Consider the following 16,310-nt stretch of genomic DNA (forward strand, 5'->3'; position numbering starts at 1 on the left):
TCAAAATACCTTTACTGCAACTGGTTCTTGGTAGGAAGATTTTCTCTCAAGATGCCTTTCAGTGCCTCGCCTTTTAATTTTAGCAGAGTCAGAGAGCTAAAATAGAAGCCATTTTGTAACTGGCAGATATTTTTATATTTTTACAATTGGTAAGAAGGTATTGTGCTTTCATTTTGTATTGCTCAGTAATGGTAGACTCTCTCCTTAAACATTAATTTCAGAGACATGTTTTTACCTCCTTTTCAATCCACTTATGTCCATGAACAGATAAACTTACCTTAATTTGTAATTCAGTGACATTTATGATGGTATTTCAAATTCTAAGTTTAGCTTACTTTGAATTTGAACAATTGTTCTATTATCATATTATTTCCATTCCCTGACTTGATGTGCATTAAGTCCTCTGATTTCTTGCTGTGAATGCTCCCAAAAGCAGATCTGAACTTTGCCTCATGACTGTGATTACGTATGTGTAAAGTTTGTTTTCTTTGCAAGCGTGTTCACAAATAGACATAGAATACCGAAGCCTTTCTACAATTTTTGTAAGTTATGGGAAAAAATACTTGGATGCTAATTTCAACAATTTATTAATTCAATGGATTAGCAATTTTTTGTTGTTTCAAATATGGTCAGATTTTAGGCTGAAATGCACAGTTCCTATATCAGTACAATATTCTTTGATTCCACAGGTCGATTAAATATATAGTGGTCTAAAAACATGAAAATATCAGGCATCAGCATCAACAAGGGGTAGGAATCTCTGTCTTAACAGTGCAAATGACAATTCTCCATTTTTGCAAAGAGGACTGATTTTACACTGCCATCCTGAGCAATTCTATGTAATAGAAGTTAAAGCACTGCTGAAGTGATAACCTACCACTGAGAAAAAGAACTCAATTACTGGTTCTGATACAGTCCCGTTCTCTGCCAGTGCAGGTGGGTTATTATATGGGAAAATTAAACGCTTACAGAGAATATTCCCCTGGTCTGTGACAAGAGACTTGTCTCTCCATGTTGTGTTGTTGGCCTAGAAACTCTTCACTTTTTCTCACTTCCGCAGCCAAGGAAACCAAGAACAGCCACTGCTATCATGGCCTCTTGGGATCATACCTGGAAACTTCTAATTCACGCTCAGGTACAGACAGCTCTAAAATGAAGGTTGGATCATGAAAAAACATTTTCCCGAATTCATATCTTAAACTAAGCATGGTGGACTAGAACTATCTGAGATTCTCTGTATTTTTGACTTATTCATATTGCTTTTCTAGTCATGTCTTCTGATCCTGCAAACAGTGAATGCCGAATAGAAAATACTGCAATATCCTAATTCAGAAATCATTTAGGCAGGATAATTTTTGTAAGAACTGATCTGAAAGAAATGTGTAATGCCTATTATATCAAAAATATACTTTAAAAGGAAAGTTGGACACAATTACATGGAACTCTAGAATTATACTATGAAGTTAATTAACAAATGATAGGTGAACTTCTCAGTAAGCAGAACAATCATCTTCCTTCTTACCAAACTCTTAGAATGATTCTACTAATAACATTATTTTATTCTGGGAGAATTTCATGGAAGTCACATTCAAGTGAGTACAAAGACTGCAAAGTGCTCTTCCATAACCCTATAGTCTACATTGCTTCTGTACTTTTCCACCAGTCTTACATAAGAATCAAACGGAAAAGGCTGACTAAATGGAAGTTTATAGTACCCCACAAAAAAGCACCTCTAAGATGGACAAGCAATTAACAATTACCCAGTATCATCTATAGGACTACCTTTTAAATACAGGAAAACAAAACAAAAACACCCTGTTCACAAAAACATTTGTATTTAAATGCTTAAAAATAATTTTGGTTGATATTATCAGGGCAGCGGCCAACTGAAAAGGCAAGAATTCTTGTTCTTTTCTATTAGTGGGAAAGCACAGGACATTGCCAATGAAAACCTATGCAGATCTCATTCTATACTCAGCCTGTAATTCTGAACTAGAGAGCTTTTATTAGGCTAGGAATGCCTTCCTGTGCTATCCTGAATAAGCTTACCAAATGAGCTGACTGGAGACAAATGATAAGTTTGGCTGTCAGAACCAAGAAAGGCTAAATTTGATTAAAAATCTGAATGAATGTAAGAACTCTTGCTGGGGGTACGACTTGTTAGTCCTCACTGAAAATAACTTTGGAGTAAAATAATTGAGGCGTTTTCCTTCCTCCTGCTGTCAAATTCTTGTTGAATAACAGTCCTCTGATCACAACTAATAAAAATGCCATTAAAAGCTTCTCATGTTACATGGTCAGCAAAATAATACAGATTAACACTGGGCAAATATCTTAATTATTTTGAAAAGTATTTTTAAAAATAAAATTCTAACTTACTTTGTATATGCTTGTATTTGATTTGTATGTCAAAGTAAATGATACATAGAAGGTGTACAGTCCCCCCAAATTGATCTGTTTTCACCTACTTTATGGTGAAACATGATGATAATATCAGAGAGAATTTCGAACATATTGTTTCGATCAAACACATCATTTTGATATACCTGGACAGTATCTTACTCTTGGTGTTGCTTGTCTCCATATATAGGTAGTCTGTGATTAATCCAAGCTTATCTATATGACTAATTTTGGATTCTGGATACTTAATGTTCTCATGATTTATCAGTCAAGAATTATTCACAGAGCTCATCGAAAGCTTACATAAACAAGTCAATTGAAGAAAATAATAAAGCGCTTGTAAATGTTTTTGTAAAGGAGGCCAGATGGAAAGCTGTCAATCTATAACAGCACTGTTCATATTCAGCAATGAAATATGATGTGCAAATGGAATTTTTTTTAGACATATTGTTTATTATCTGTCTTTACGTTAAGTTGTGAAGAAGACTTATATTTGATGGAGTTAGATTAAGAGCCATCAACCTCATCACCTGGTTCACTTGGTGTCTGCATCTGTTTTGTCAGAATCATCAATTATAGATTCCGTATTTTTTTAAATATAACTTAAAATGGTATTTCAGAGTTATCTAGTTACAAAATCCCTATGAATATTATTTTTTTCTACAAATAATTTCTCCAGCTTGTATTAGAATTGGCCAGAGGCAGGTGGAGATCTACAGAATACAAGCAGTACAAGGTTCATATTAAAAGATTTCAGAAAATAGTATTTCACCTTGATGGACAGACTCTATTCTGCAACCAACCCCAAAAATGTGAAGGGACAGCTAAAGCTATTCATACGCAGAGCACTCATTTACACTACCTCATGGCAGATATGAGGAACACAAACCAAAATTGTACCTCCTTCTTAAGGACTGACAAAAAACATCTCCAGAAAGTCAAGGTGACAAAATCTGTATTTTGATGACACATCTACAGTCTGTTACTTCTATGCCATTCCTGTATCTCTAAAACAACAGAAGTATTTAAAACTCATAGTGGATATTTCCCTAATGTGTGGAACCTTCAGTAGGCAAAGGAATGACCCAAATTGTTTCTAGTTTTCCTCCTGAAGTACTTGGTGCAAAAGATAGCTTGGGAGGAGGAGACTGCTAGTGGGTATGATTTCAGTGGCACTGCTTCTTAATGGGATTGCTGCCAGCTGGTAGAACTTGAAATAAAATTCCAATTGCTTTAAGGTGGGTGAAGTGTTCAGCTATTTCTTTCATTTGTCTGCCTTTGGGGGAGGTAGGAAGATATTTCATCAGGCATTTTCCTAGTGCTGAGAGGTAAGAAATTTTATATTTCTTGTTTTCTGGAATACTTTTAGCTTTTTGGGTTGATATTACATAAGGACTTATTACTTGTAAGAAGAATTGTGTGAGGAATTTTCAGTCTTGCAACAGTAAAGGTGCAAAAGCTGTTGTTAAGAGTCACTGAAGGCATCAAAAGGCAGTATTCATCTTTTTCTAGTTATGATACTGGCTTCAATATCTCAACTTAAAGGTCTTGAGGTATGTTGTAAATGAACTACATACCACCATCTATGCTCTTACTTCTAAGCACAATTACCTGAAAGGCTACGAGTGGTTATCAGGCAAGAACTGGTGTGATATGTAACCAGGGGTAGCTGAGAGCAGACAACTGTAAATGTAGACAACCTCCCCACCCTGCCCCCAGCTGAGTAATCTGAGTGGTAGAAGAACACAAGGATAGCTCTGAGACCAAAGTTTTTAAGACAAACTATTACTCTGTTATCCATTGTAGGTATTGCCCCCTTTTTGGTAAACTTGCTTTGGGGGGTTTAGAGTGAATTTAGAAGCTGGAATCCATCCAGCTGCAGTAGTTTTTGTACTGTTTTGACCTACTATGCCTACTACTAATACCAGAAATGAGAATTGAAAAACTAAGGATTTATTGCTGAATAATGAATAAAGGCTAGATTAGCACCTTTCAGCTTTAAGATAATTTTAGGTAGTATCACAGCTATTTGAGTCAAAAAGAGATGTCACTGAGCATAAAGAGCAAGAAGAACAACCATTTGAAATCTTGCTGTTAAGACTGGTACTGTGTGCTTACAGTCATGTCTTTGTCTGGCTTGTGAAACTCTTACTTAAGCTCTTCATAATGCTAAATACAGAAAAAAAACTGCAAATTAGTCCTTATGATTGTTAAATGTAGCAGTAGATCAGTTCTTAGTACTTGATTCAAGAGCTTATTTTAAACAAAATGAATGAAATACGGATCACAAAATGGTGAGATAACTAAGTACCTTGGAAGAAGAGGAGATAACACTGGTTGAGATGTGAGACAAAAGGAAACTTTTCTGACCTCAACATAGGACAACTTGTACACTGAGAGAGAGATGATTTTCAGACAGAAGAAAAGCAAACTGTAGTGGGCGAAAAATATCTGAATGCTGAAAACATGCTCATGTACAACTCAAACTTGAATAGCAGAAGTAATTACCACTTGTTTTGTGTTAATAAAACACCAAAACAATCCTGTGTGTTAAAAAATCTAGAACTAAAATTGCTACTGCTAATAGTAGTAGTCCAGTTACCAGTGCGCAGGTGAAGAATAACAAAATATATGGTCGAGAAAAAATGTGATTATATATATTTTTTCTGTTATTAGAGATGAACCAAAATCCACTGTATGTTTTAGGTTTGGGGAAAAGTGTTTATAGGCTTGCCTGAGGCTGAAAAAGACAGCATTGTACAGCCAAATCTAAACCATGGCACTCCTACGTTGCTACAACTACCCAGATAAAGAGTCTGTGCAAGCTTCCTCAGAAGATAGGCTTAGGAGGAAATTTTTCACTCAGAGGGCAGTGAGGCACTGGTACAGGCTGCCCAGAGAAGCTGTGGCTGCCCCATCCCTGGAGGTGTTCAAGGCCAGGTTGGACAAGGCCCTGGGCAACCTGATCTGGTGGGTGGCATCCCTGCCCATGGCAGGGGGTTGGCACTAGATGGTCTTTAAGGTCCCTTTCAACCCAAGCTGTTCTCTGCTTCTATGATATGATGATTAGGCTTATCAGCTCATTTTGCTACCTATGTAGTTTAAAAATACTGAATATTAACTAATAGACAATATCTACTCTCTTATTTTTGTTGTAGACAAAAATCATACACTTGAAATTACATGAAAGTGATCAACGTGATAGCGATGAAGAGTGTATAGCCCTAAGAATGTGTGAAAATATCCTGGCTGTTTTTGTCATCGCATGACCAAACTTTCTATGGTCAGATTTGTTTAGGCCTAGTCAATCTTATAAGAACAAATGTTACAGAATACATACCAACAGAAGCCAGGCTTGGAACATGTGCATGTAGATAGAAATGAATCTTAAAATGCGATGATACTGATCATGCTTCATATCTCCTAATAATACAGTAAATGATGAGATCATATAGAAAGTTGGAGCTGAAAGTTTGACTGTTCATATCTATTCTTACAAAAATTTTAAGCTGTGGATATTCATACACAAGAAGAGTGTGAATCATGCACTAAATAGTAATTTTTCATCAGTAAAATTCCATTCATTGCTAGCAGTTCAGTAACCTGCCAGCAATATTTTAAAATACAAAGCAATACATTTACTTCTGTCCTGTTGGTCAAAACAAGGTACAGGCTCGTATCGATGCCCACTGAAGTCAACTAAAATCCTTCCTTTTATGATTGGTAGATCATAACCACAGACCTTTATTCTTATTTTTCCCTTATACAATGGCAGTGATATTTATTCTGCTGAGGAAGAAATAGGAATGTGTTCTCACCCCAAAGTATCGCTTCTCATAGGCTGCCGTTGCAGCACAGCTACTTAAGCAGAGTTCCTCTAGCTCTTATTGCAACCTCATTTAGTACCAACTAGGAATATTCTTGATCTTCTAGAAAAAATGAGGTTGAATATGGAAAAAAAACCCTAACATATTTAAGAAATTTAGATCTCTCCAGGGGATGAGCTGTGAAAAATGTGCTAAGAGTATTGCTAGAATTGTTTGCACTGAATTTAAGCCATAAGAATGCTCATTGTCCTTCATCATTCAAGGCTAAACTCATTTGTAGTACCGCCTCATATGTAAAATGTTATGCATCTAGATGACAAAGCAAAATGTACAAAAACTACTAGCTTAGATTTTTAAACCAGAAGCTAGTTGGGCATTGTATGATGCTGTACTGGTATGTTAAACGCTTCTGGTTGCAGAGCTCTGTTTTGTGATGTAGAGGTACATCTGCTTTTTAGATTGTGTTTGATATGAAATTGTTTTGCACCCAGATCATGGACAACTTCATTCAGCTTGTTTTAAACAAATAAAAGCTCCTTTGGATTAGAGGGAGCGTAACTATGGTAAGGGCTCAGCAGTCTGAGGTGTATCTGCTGAAGCTCTTGCATGCAGCAGGATTGTAAGGCTGTCAAATCTTCTGAATTTCAAAAGAGAAGCAGAATGAGACCATGCGTAGGCTGCAGCTGTAATCTGTGCTTGGTAGCATACGAGTCCTTTCCCATGAGTCACATTTTATAGAACAGTGGATTCTGTTTAGCCTCGTGTGTGTGTGCATGCATGTGTTTGTTGTTGTTGTGCTGGGCTGTGATCTAATACTTTTTCCACGCCTTATCTCCCCTTCTAAGGATAAACTCATGTTTAATTTGAATTGTTAAGATGGAACCTAGGAAATCAACAATTCCCTTCTGATGTAGTTCATGTGATTAACTTCATATGTGGCACAAGGCTGGAAATTGCTCTCTAACCTACCCACCAAATTGATTCTTGATAACAGCCCTGTCCCTTATGCTGATATTTGCACTATTTCTTCATTTCTTTCTCATGCTGAGTGAGAAACGGCACTTTTACACAATGTTATGTCTTGCTGTGAGGATGATAGCTTCAGCATGTTTGTCAGGTTTACTTTACGTTCTTCCCTCAATCAGGCTATCATGAGAATTATTGGCTTTATTCTTTCGTGGTCTTGCTTTCCTCTTCTACTCTTTTCCATTTGGATCAGCTCTTTGCCCTTCCTGTATCACGTTGCTCTTTCTTCTCATGCTTTTTAAGCTCTCTGAACTCCTGTATGCTGTTCTCCTCATATCTCCCATATTCTTTTTTTGACTTCATCTCTTGTTGATAATTTGCTGTTCCTGCATACTCATTCAACCTATGTCTGTTTTTTTTCTGTGAAACATTACTCATTCTCTGTTGCTTGGTTCCCAACTTTAACTATCACATTTCCAGTCCATTCATTCCATGCTTTCACTCAGCTTTTTTGTGAATTCATTGTTGATAGTTTCTACTGAAACTTTCCTATTTCACCTTCCTCCTTCCAAAACTTTGCTCTGTCTCTCATTGCAACGTCCGCATTGCCAGCTACCAGCCTTTATTCACTCTGGGCAATGGTTTTTCTTCTGACTTTTCTACCATTCTGGCAGAAAGCTGATGACCCAACTGACTCTTTCCACTGTAGATTTATTCTCTCCTTTTATTTTTCTAATGTAATTAAATTCCATATGTGCAGATCCATCTTTACAACTTCTGAGTCAATCCTTTTCTACCAGCTTTTTTTCTTCACAGTACAGATTCCTGCTGATTTTGTCTAATATGACATAGTAAGATGTATCCATCCATTCCTCTCAGCGCGCCTTTCCTTCTCTTGCTATCCCTTCCCTGTTCTTTTCATAGACATGGAAGTTTCTTGGCTTATGTGTTTACATATTGTTTTATATATTGTTATGTGTTTATATATTGTTTTCAATTTGCCCTATAAATCTTACTTGGCTTCTGTGACTTTCTCTCCCATTCTTTGCCTTAATTTTTGCCTCTTGTCTGGTTTCTTTCTCTTAAACATACAAGCACAACTGTGATTTTTTTCTGTATGGTGTTATCAAAGATACTTTCCTAACCATCATGACAGAAAATTCATCTATTGTTTCCATGGCTCCTACTTACTGGAGCACCTTCTCCTTGCCTCTTGCTCAGACTAGAGCTTCAATCTTTGACTCCTCACTGGCTGTTTAAATCCTATAACTTTCAAAACAAACAAACAAAACCACTTCTTTTCAGGACACTGTTATATGCACCCAGGCTCTCGGGTTCTTACTAAATTCTAGATTATGATTTTGACCCCTTGCTAGGTTGCGTCTGTCATTGGAACAGTTTATTACAAACATGTTTTTGCTCTCGTATGTGGCCTCCTATGCACAGGCAGAGAAATTTCCCTTTACAAGGCTATATTGTAATCTTGTTTCAAATCCCTCTAATTTTCTTCTGCTATAACACAATTTCCTCCTGCTTTCAAAAAGTATTGCATGCAGTAAGGTTGAGCAAGTAATAGCAAACTTGCTACTGTATTCATGACCAAACTAGATGTTTACTGTTTTTTATGTAATAAAGTCATCTCCTTAAGCTCTGTAAGACTCCTAAACAGCAACCCCCTTTTCCAATGGTGTATGAGTCTTAGTTCATGAATAGCCCACCTCAACTACAATAACACAGGTGATAAAAGCTACGTAAGAACTCTAATGAAGCCATAAACTACACTGCTGTCATCACCCGAGCTGCTTACAAAACACTGATGCTAGCACTGAGTGGGTGCTGCTTTTCATTTGTTGCTGTGTTACAAATTTTTAAACGGGTCTGATGTTTGTATGTCCCTAAAGCAGCTGCTATGTGTGCTGTTTCTTCTCTCCCTTGTCTAGCAGCCAGCATTTCCTGCACACCCACTGTTAGACACACTGTAATATTCTTGTAATATTTCATTCTTTATGGAAGTCTAAAGGTCAATTCTAAAATGACTGCTGTGGGAGATTCTGGTCTTAGTTAAATCACTATGAAGCACAGGAGATTCTGTACGCAGTCACTGACACTACTACTTTCATCAACGCAACTCAGAACAGAACTGTTGTATTTTTGGCTCTGTCCAGGAAGCAGCTGGTGTTACATACTGGTTGTGTTGATGCTGCTTCTCACTTTTTCACACTAGTTTGGGGTTGTTTGGACTTGCTAAAACAGGTCATGATTTAAAATGTCTACAAGGTGGTGATAGTATTTTTGATATTAATGCTTTAGATGGTTTGTTTCCCACTTCCTGAAGGAAACGAGGTATGTGTAGTTATCAGGGAAAATAACTAGCAGGTATTTGTACTCTAATGTGGTCTTGATCTTAGCTGCACTGGTGCAAACTTGAATGCTGTTAACTACAGATTACAATCTAGCCTTATAAAAAAAGGGGTTGAATACTTGGTTTATAAAATATACTTTGTTTTCACTATCAACTCTTATGTTTCCCTGAAACTTGGATCGAGACTACATGCTAAACTGTGACAGGATTGATATGCTTAGCTAGTGGATACCATTGACTAGCATAACTTGTATTTGGATACTGCTGAAGTATGTGGGATGTTTACACTTACAAATAAATAAGAGATTTTATGCAGTGACATGCTGTATTCTGTTAGTGAAGCCTACATACTGATAGGTACACAAGGACTGCATGGAGTAATCGCTTTCTCTGGGTTCTCTCCTAGTTCCCTGCAACACTTCCTTCTGACATGTATGCCCAGGTGGCAATTCTAGCAGGTCTGAGTATTTATATAAAATCACAATGAGAATTAGCAGATGAGAACCTAATGGAATTCCTGTGAGCAGTAGTTCCTACTGTTGGGAGATAGTAGGGAGATGAGGCTCAATTTCTTAGAGATCATGATGGATCGAGTGAAAAAAGATGACTTCGTTTAATATGTTCATATATATTAAAAACAGCTACCATTACAGTTGTATTTTCTGATCACAAGCAGTACCTCTTGTTGGGCATCTAAGAAACAAAAATCACAAGCTATGACCATCTTTGAAAAAATGGGCTTGAGTGAATTAACATCACAAAGAGCCACCATGGCAAAGGAAGGTAGAACTCAGTAGTCCAGCTCAACAAAGGGCTAATTAAATCATGACACTATCACTTCTTTCTTCAGTTGTCTGACTGATAGGATAGGCATTTTAACTGCGGTAACAAACCACCAAAGACAACAGCTTTCTCTGTTGCATTCTCTTGTTAGATCATTAGATCCGATCCAACCTGTGTTTTGGATGGGACTATAGTGTATGAATATGTAATTAAAACTTTTGCCATAACTAATATATACAACTTTTGGTACTTGAATATTAATCCTTAATATTCTTCTAAGATATCTTAAATTTCACAAAGGATTTTCTCCAATAAAACTAAACTGGATTCTACCACAAGATGACATTCTGATATCTGTACAGCTCAGTTTCAATTTGAAACTCTTGGATTCAAAGGAAAGGGTGAATATCATTAATAAGAGGATGTTACCTTTGTGTGGAAAGATAGAATATCAGGGATTTTCAAAAATACTTGCAGGCAAGAAGTGCATGATCGGACTGGTTTATGCTCTTGGCTCTGGAGACAAAGGCATTCTAGTGGATATGAAATATTTCTGTTTTTCCTTAGTATAATGTCTTTTCCTTTCCCTTTCTTCTCTCTCCTTTTTTCTTAACATTCTAGACTGTCTAGTCCAATTTCTCTTGTTGTACATGTTCTATTTGGAATTGAATCTAATCCAGTTAAAACTAAACTTTTGGAAGGTCTCTAACTTCTTGCTTGTTAAGAATAGCAAACACACATCCACACCATAAAGCTCACCTTCCGTAATGTCATATTCCTGTCTCAAAGTTTGGAGGCTTAGAAAGGTTTTAAAGATAAGGTCTTAACTTTTTCAGCACAGACAAAACAATTAACTTTTTTCCCAGGCCCTCCATCCAAAAGTGCCCAAGCCTTTTTTTTTTTTTTTATGAGAATTTTCCATAATTATTTAAGGGTAGATATCTGATGCAAATACTTTCAAATCCATTTTTTTTAACCAAGGCTTCAACTGAAAACAGCAACCTAAATCATATTGCAGTCAACTGCAAAAAGTTACATCCTCAAATAAGAGGATTCACAAAGGAAAAAAAAAATCTGTATTTTTTGTTCCTTTAGCTTTTCTCCTTTCTTTTCTTTTAGATTTTGAAAGTTGTCAAAGGAGAATGTTAGTAAAGTTAAAAACAAATTTATTGTTAAAATTGTAAAAGTTGTTAAAAACAACTTTATTCTGAAATAAATGGACTTGAATTACTTACATTAAATAGTAAACTAACTTCTGTGAAATTATTTCAACTCTGGATTTGTACTGCATGAGTACAAATGTTCAGGACACAGAACAGGACACCTGTTCTGGATTTAAAATTCTGAATTGACTTCCCCATTCTTTATTAGCTTTGGTTCCTATCAAAGTGGTGCTTGCTTAATAGAATTCTTGCTTCTTCCTCTGTGAACTACCTTGAGTATTTCCCTATATATCATACTCATGTCTTATTCTTTCCTTAATAGTGTAAGAAGTGATTGAAAGTAAAACAAGTAAAAATAAGGTTTTGTTAATGTGCTGGAATCCTCTGTGGATGTGTGTAATCATTAGAAACTGATTACATTAGGTTAGCTTACACTTGTAAGTCTTAAATATGTGCTGTGCTACCTTTTGTTAGATTTGCCTGCATTTGCTTTTAAATGGGTAAGTGCTCAAACAGGCAGGTCTGCTACCTCCAAACTTTCAGTGCAGTACTTTGTTTAAAACCAATACATCTTCTGAGCATAGATAAAGAAGAAGCAATAAGAACCAATAAACTGGGAAAGTATAGCTTGGCTATGTGTTTTTCTTTTTTTCTCTTCGCTCTGGTAGCGTACATTCTGAAACACCAAATAGAATATCAGTCCTGAATTAAAAAAAGATTGCTGGCAATTATAACTAAAATGGCTGAGAAAAGTTTTGCCACAACTTTCTGAATTTCAATTAACTTTATTAAATTACATACTAATGGGAAAAATCTTATGCATCATCTGGTTTACTAGGTTTGTTATATTGCAAAAAGCTGAATAAGATTACCTCCACACACTCTGTGTGTGTGTGTGTATGGAGGGATGGTGGTATAAAGCTAAATTATTATACTACTGGTACTGGTTGCGTTTGAGAGAATATAGCTTTGTGTCTGTAATGTCCTCTGAAATTCCTGCTGCTAGCTGCATACAGTGCACAGTCTCCACATTGACTATGATAGTAACAGCTGCTGGCATTATCCTAAGCCTAGGAACCAGTTCCTTCCAATAAAATCCTGGGGAAGGGGCATCTTTCAGGGTGGATTCTACAACTCGACATTCTACTAATGTGCCAGTAGCTAATGCAACAAGAGACAGTATTTGGCTCTTTCCTTAGGGAAATTCTCACAACTTGCTGTAGTTGTGGTGCCACTCCTCCCAATTACTTACGAACATGCTGAGAGAAGGGATAAGGGGTAAGGCTGCAAACACAGATCGGTTTGAGCAAGACAGAAGTGATGGATGGGGAGAAAGAGGAACATTAGGTATGAAAGCAACAATAATGCCTGCTTTATTGTCTGTGAAAGTATGGACAGAAGTGCATGCTAGTCTGCTAGGTTAAATGGGCTTCAATAGATTTATATAATTGACCAGTGCAGAATTCTGTTTGAGTAGTGTTCCCACTCCAAAAATGAACTTTACTAACTGAAATAGATCCCTGTTAGTCTAAGGCATGTTAATTTTCTCTTGTGGGAAGAGATACCCATTAAGCTATGACAAGGTAGCCCACATATATCATCAGATTGAACAAATATATATGCCTTCCACTGACAAAACATGTTGGTTTAGATGCTCATATACAGCACAATGTGGTCATTCAAAGACTAAAGGCTTTTAAACCAAATTTAGACAGACGTGTGCATTGTGAAAGGAGACAATATCGCTTTCCATTAAAGTAACTGAAAAGGCTTTTATCTAATTAGGAACTTGCAGCCATTAAACACTTGCATTTTTAATATGAAATATGATTTAAAACAACAAAATCTAGGCTACTTATTTTCCTGTATTACAAGCATATTCCAAGAAATAGCAAAAAAGAGAGTTCATCTGCATGTAGCCAGGACAGTAAATGTGGTTTACACAATAGTTTATTTTTTAAAAAAAGAAAAACTTTATGAAGTAGCAACTATGAATGTGGAAGACGCTGTTCAGTGCCTGTGGGAAAGCTTAATATTCTTATTGTAGTTAACTGTATTATTGCCTTGTAAAACCGGAGCAGTGATACTATTTCTTAATAATCACCTCATTGTATTCCTACTTGAAATAGTGACAAAAATCATAGGAATATATGTGATAGGAGAGACTAGAAGTAAAGAAAATGGAAACTCAGTACTGTGAAACTTTTACACAATGTTTACATACTCCAGATCGTCCCTACAATAAGGAGGTGCCACTCTATCTTTTCCTGTTATTGCTTATTTATTAATGCCAAATAAAATAAGTGATATGTAACACCATGCAGATATGAACAACACATCTGAATGTGCTGTAGAAATGTGTGTTAGGGACTAATACATAGAATGTATGAGAAGTCTTTTAAAAAAAAAAAGTTTTTTTTTCTTGAAAGTGACTTTCTACGAAACAGTTTGTCACGGGCAATTCTTGAAGCAAATAACAAATTCTTAAAAAGATCTATTCACCTTATATGGGCATAAAATGTCAAGTTTTATGATAATTATTTATGTGTTTTAGGATGTGTGTTTACTTGCTTCTTATCTCTGGCAAGTCTCTCTCTTTCCCAGATAAAATATCAATGTAGTGGAAGAAGAGTTGCATGTGTTTCTTGCAAAATTTTTCAACTTTGATCATTGAGATGTAGGAAATGTAACAAAAGGTTGGACCAATGGTCTTATTAATGACATGAAAATAAGGCCTCTGAGGGTATAATGTTAAACTACTTCATAAATATCCAGCTCTATTTCTAATATAATTAAATATTGGGCCAAATTCCTATTTTAATACAGTCATTTCATTCTTTCTGTGTGGCTGGAAAGTTACTCAAGAAACAGCATCCTCAACTGTTTTCATCTCCCCTGACCGTTGGAAAAAGACAGTTATGTGAAGAAAGTATAGCTCCTCATTTTGTGTGTGTGTGTATTCTTTTCAGTTTCTTTCATGCAGTTGAATAAAGTTGTACTAATAACCATTCTACTAATATGCATGCTATTATTTTAATTTTCTACTTATTAATCTGTTCTTCATATTTTAATTTCATTCTGAAGTGCGAAGGGAAGTAAATTTTGTAACTAGTTAAATAACCATAGCTGATATTAAGACTTCTAGCATTTTAGACCAGGTAATAATGCATTTAGAGCAAAAGACTTAAACCTCTTTAAATTGAAGGTACTCAAAATCCTTAAATTACAAGCCTGCCCATGCACTGTGGTCCATATATAAGCACTCTGAGCTGTCATGTGGAGGTAACCTTATGTATGGATTGGATAGCTAGTTTAGAACAACTGAGAGTAAGATTGTCACGGTTCATTTTTGGAGATGGCTGCTGTAAAAGGCTTGTTGTAGCATAACTGATTTCATGCACGTGGATTTGGGACGGATTTGCAGGCAGGTGTTAGAGCATGGAAATTAAAAGAAACATGGTAGGAAGGCAGCAAGGAAGAAGATTTTCTTGTGTTCGTGTTTTTTTTTTTTTTTTTTGTACTCAGAGTTCCATTAATCTTTTTCAACAATATAATGCTCTTCTCAGTACAATGGTACCAATTCTGACCTGTGCTGACTCATCCTGGTAGTCATGAGTTTCATCCAGGTCTACACTGGTTCAACTATATATCTGCCTTAAGCAGGGTTAGAGTTAGGAAGGGATTTAAAGATAAATATAGAATCAGTGAAAGTATTTAAGAGTGAGTGATAGCAAGCTCAACTGTCCCAGGCTAATGTCCCAAGAATCTTTAGGACCAAATCCATAAAACTCATCCATTGAAGCTGCCTAGTCTTTACACCTTTCTCTCTGATGCTAAGGAATTAACAATGATTGTTTTGCTTGTCCTTTTGTACACACATGCTTCACGTTATATATGTACTGAAAACTGCTGAAGAGGGATGCATTGTGCTGGGAGAACCTGCCTGGTGCCAAGATGCTGTTACAGAACTGTAGACCCCAGGAATGCATAACTGTGAGGACTTAGATCTGAAAACAGATGTGTAGACTCTAATTCCCACCTGCCAGCCCATCATAAACTAGAAGAGATCAGTAAGTTTAAAAAGCTTTAGGGAGAAAGCTATGCAAAAGACAGAAACTAAGGTTAGGATAGCCCACTGTGACAATGATTTAATGCATAAATGGCAGAAGAAGAGTAATACCTTTTGTTAAATGGGACAGCCTGAGATCATTACACTTGTTCCTACTACCCGAGGAGTGAAATTCTAGATATATAATTGACTACCTCCACTCTCCCACCCCTCTCCCTCTATAAATGTTCAAAGAAAGATGTTTTTTCATGAAAATGTAAGATGCTAGGAAACTAAAACAGCTGAGCTTTATTCTCTATTTTAACCATACAACCCTTCTTCAGACTGTAGCTGATGTAATTGTCCTTATCTATTTCTGTGAAGCCCCCCTCCCCTCTTGCCCTGCAGAAGCTCTTCTGTTGTGCTGTATCTTGATTAATATCATTTAAATATAGCTTAAACTATTATTTGGCGTAACTCCTCTACTATGGTGGCACTTCAGGGAAGGGTAAAGCAAGATCTTGCTGAAATCCATGGCTGATTTTTGGGAAGATAAATGCAGAATTGGAATTCTCAATAGTAAAACAGTATCCTAGAAAGCATGTGCTATAAAACTGTTTTTTTTTTTTTTTTTTTCTAACTATGGCAGTGTGGCCAATTAAGAATGAGATGCATCAGGCTGGCAGACAGAAGGTATATCTATAAAAGTGATTCGTATCCCACAATGTAACTGATGTCAGAAAAGGAAAAACACATATTGT

At 36.3% G+C, this 16,310-nt stretch overlaps 2 protein-coding genes across 6 annotated transcripts in view; one reads left to right on the plus strand and one right to left on the minus strand.

Annotated features, from left to right (window-relative positions):
- Positions 1-16,310, minus strand: part of RSPH14 (radial spoke head 14 homolog) — a 92,278-nt gene that overhangs the window by 22,370 nt on the left and 53,598 nt on the right. The gene's annotated exons all lie outside the window — the stretch shown is intronic.
- Positions 1-16,310, plus strand: part of GNAZ (G protein subunit alpha z) — a 65,183-nt gene that overhangs the window by 6,385 nt on the left and 42,488 nt on the right. The window contains exon 2 of one of the 5 annotated variants that reach the window (XM_040577140.1): positions 1,061-1,135. The exons of 3 other annotated variants lie outside the window; for them this stretch is intronic. The gene's annotated coding sequence lies outside the window, so the exon portion shown is untranslated. Of the gene's footprint in view, positions 1-1,060; positions 1,136-3,624; positions 3,729-16,310 lie in introns of those variants that run through there. One more of the 5 variants, XM_040577138.1, reaches the window with a different exon arrangement.

Source organism: Cygnus olor, chromosome 17 (genome assembly GCF_009769625.2).
Source record: "Cygnus olor isolate bCygOlo1 chromosome 17, bCygOlo1.pri.v2, whole genome shotgun sequence".
NCBI classification, from domain to species: Eukaryota; Metazoa; Chordata; class Aves; order Anseriformes; family Anatidae; genus Cygnus; species Cygnus olor.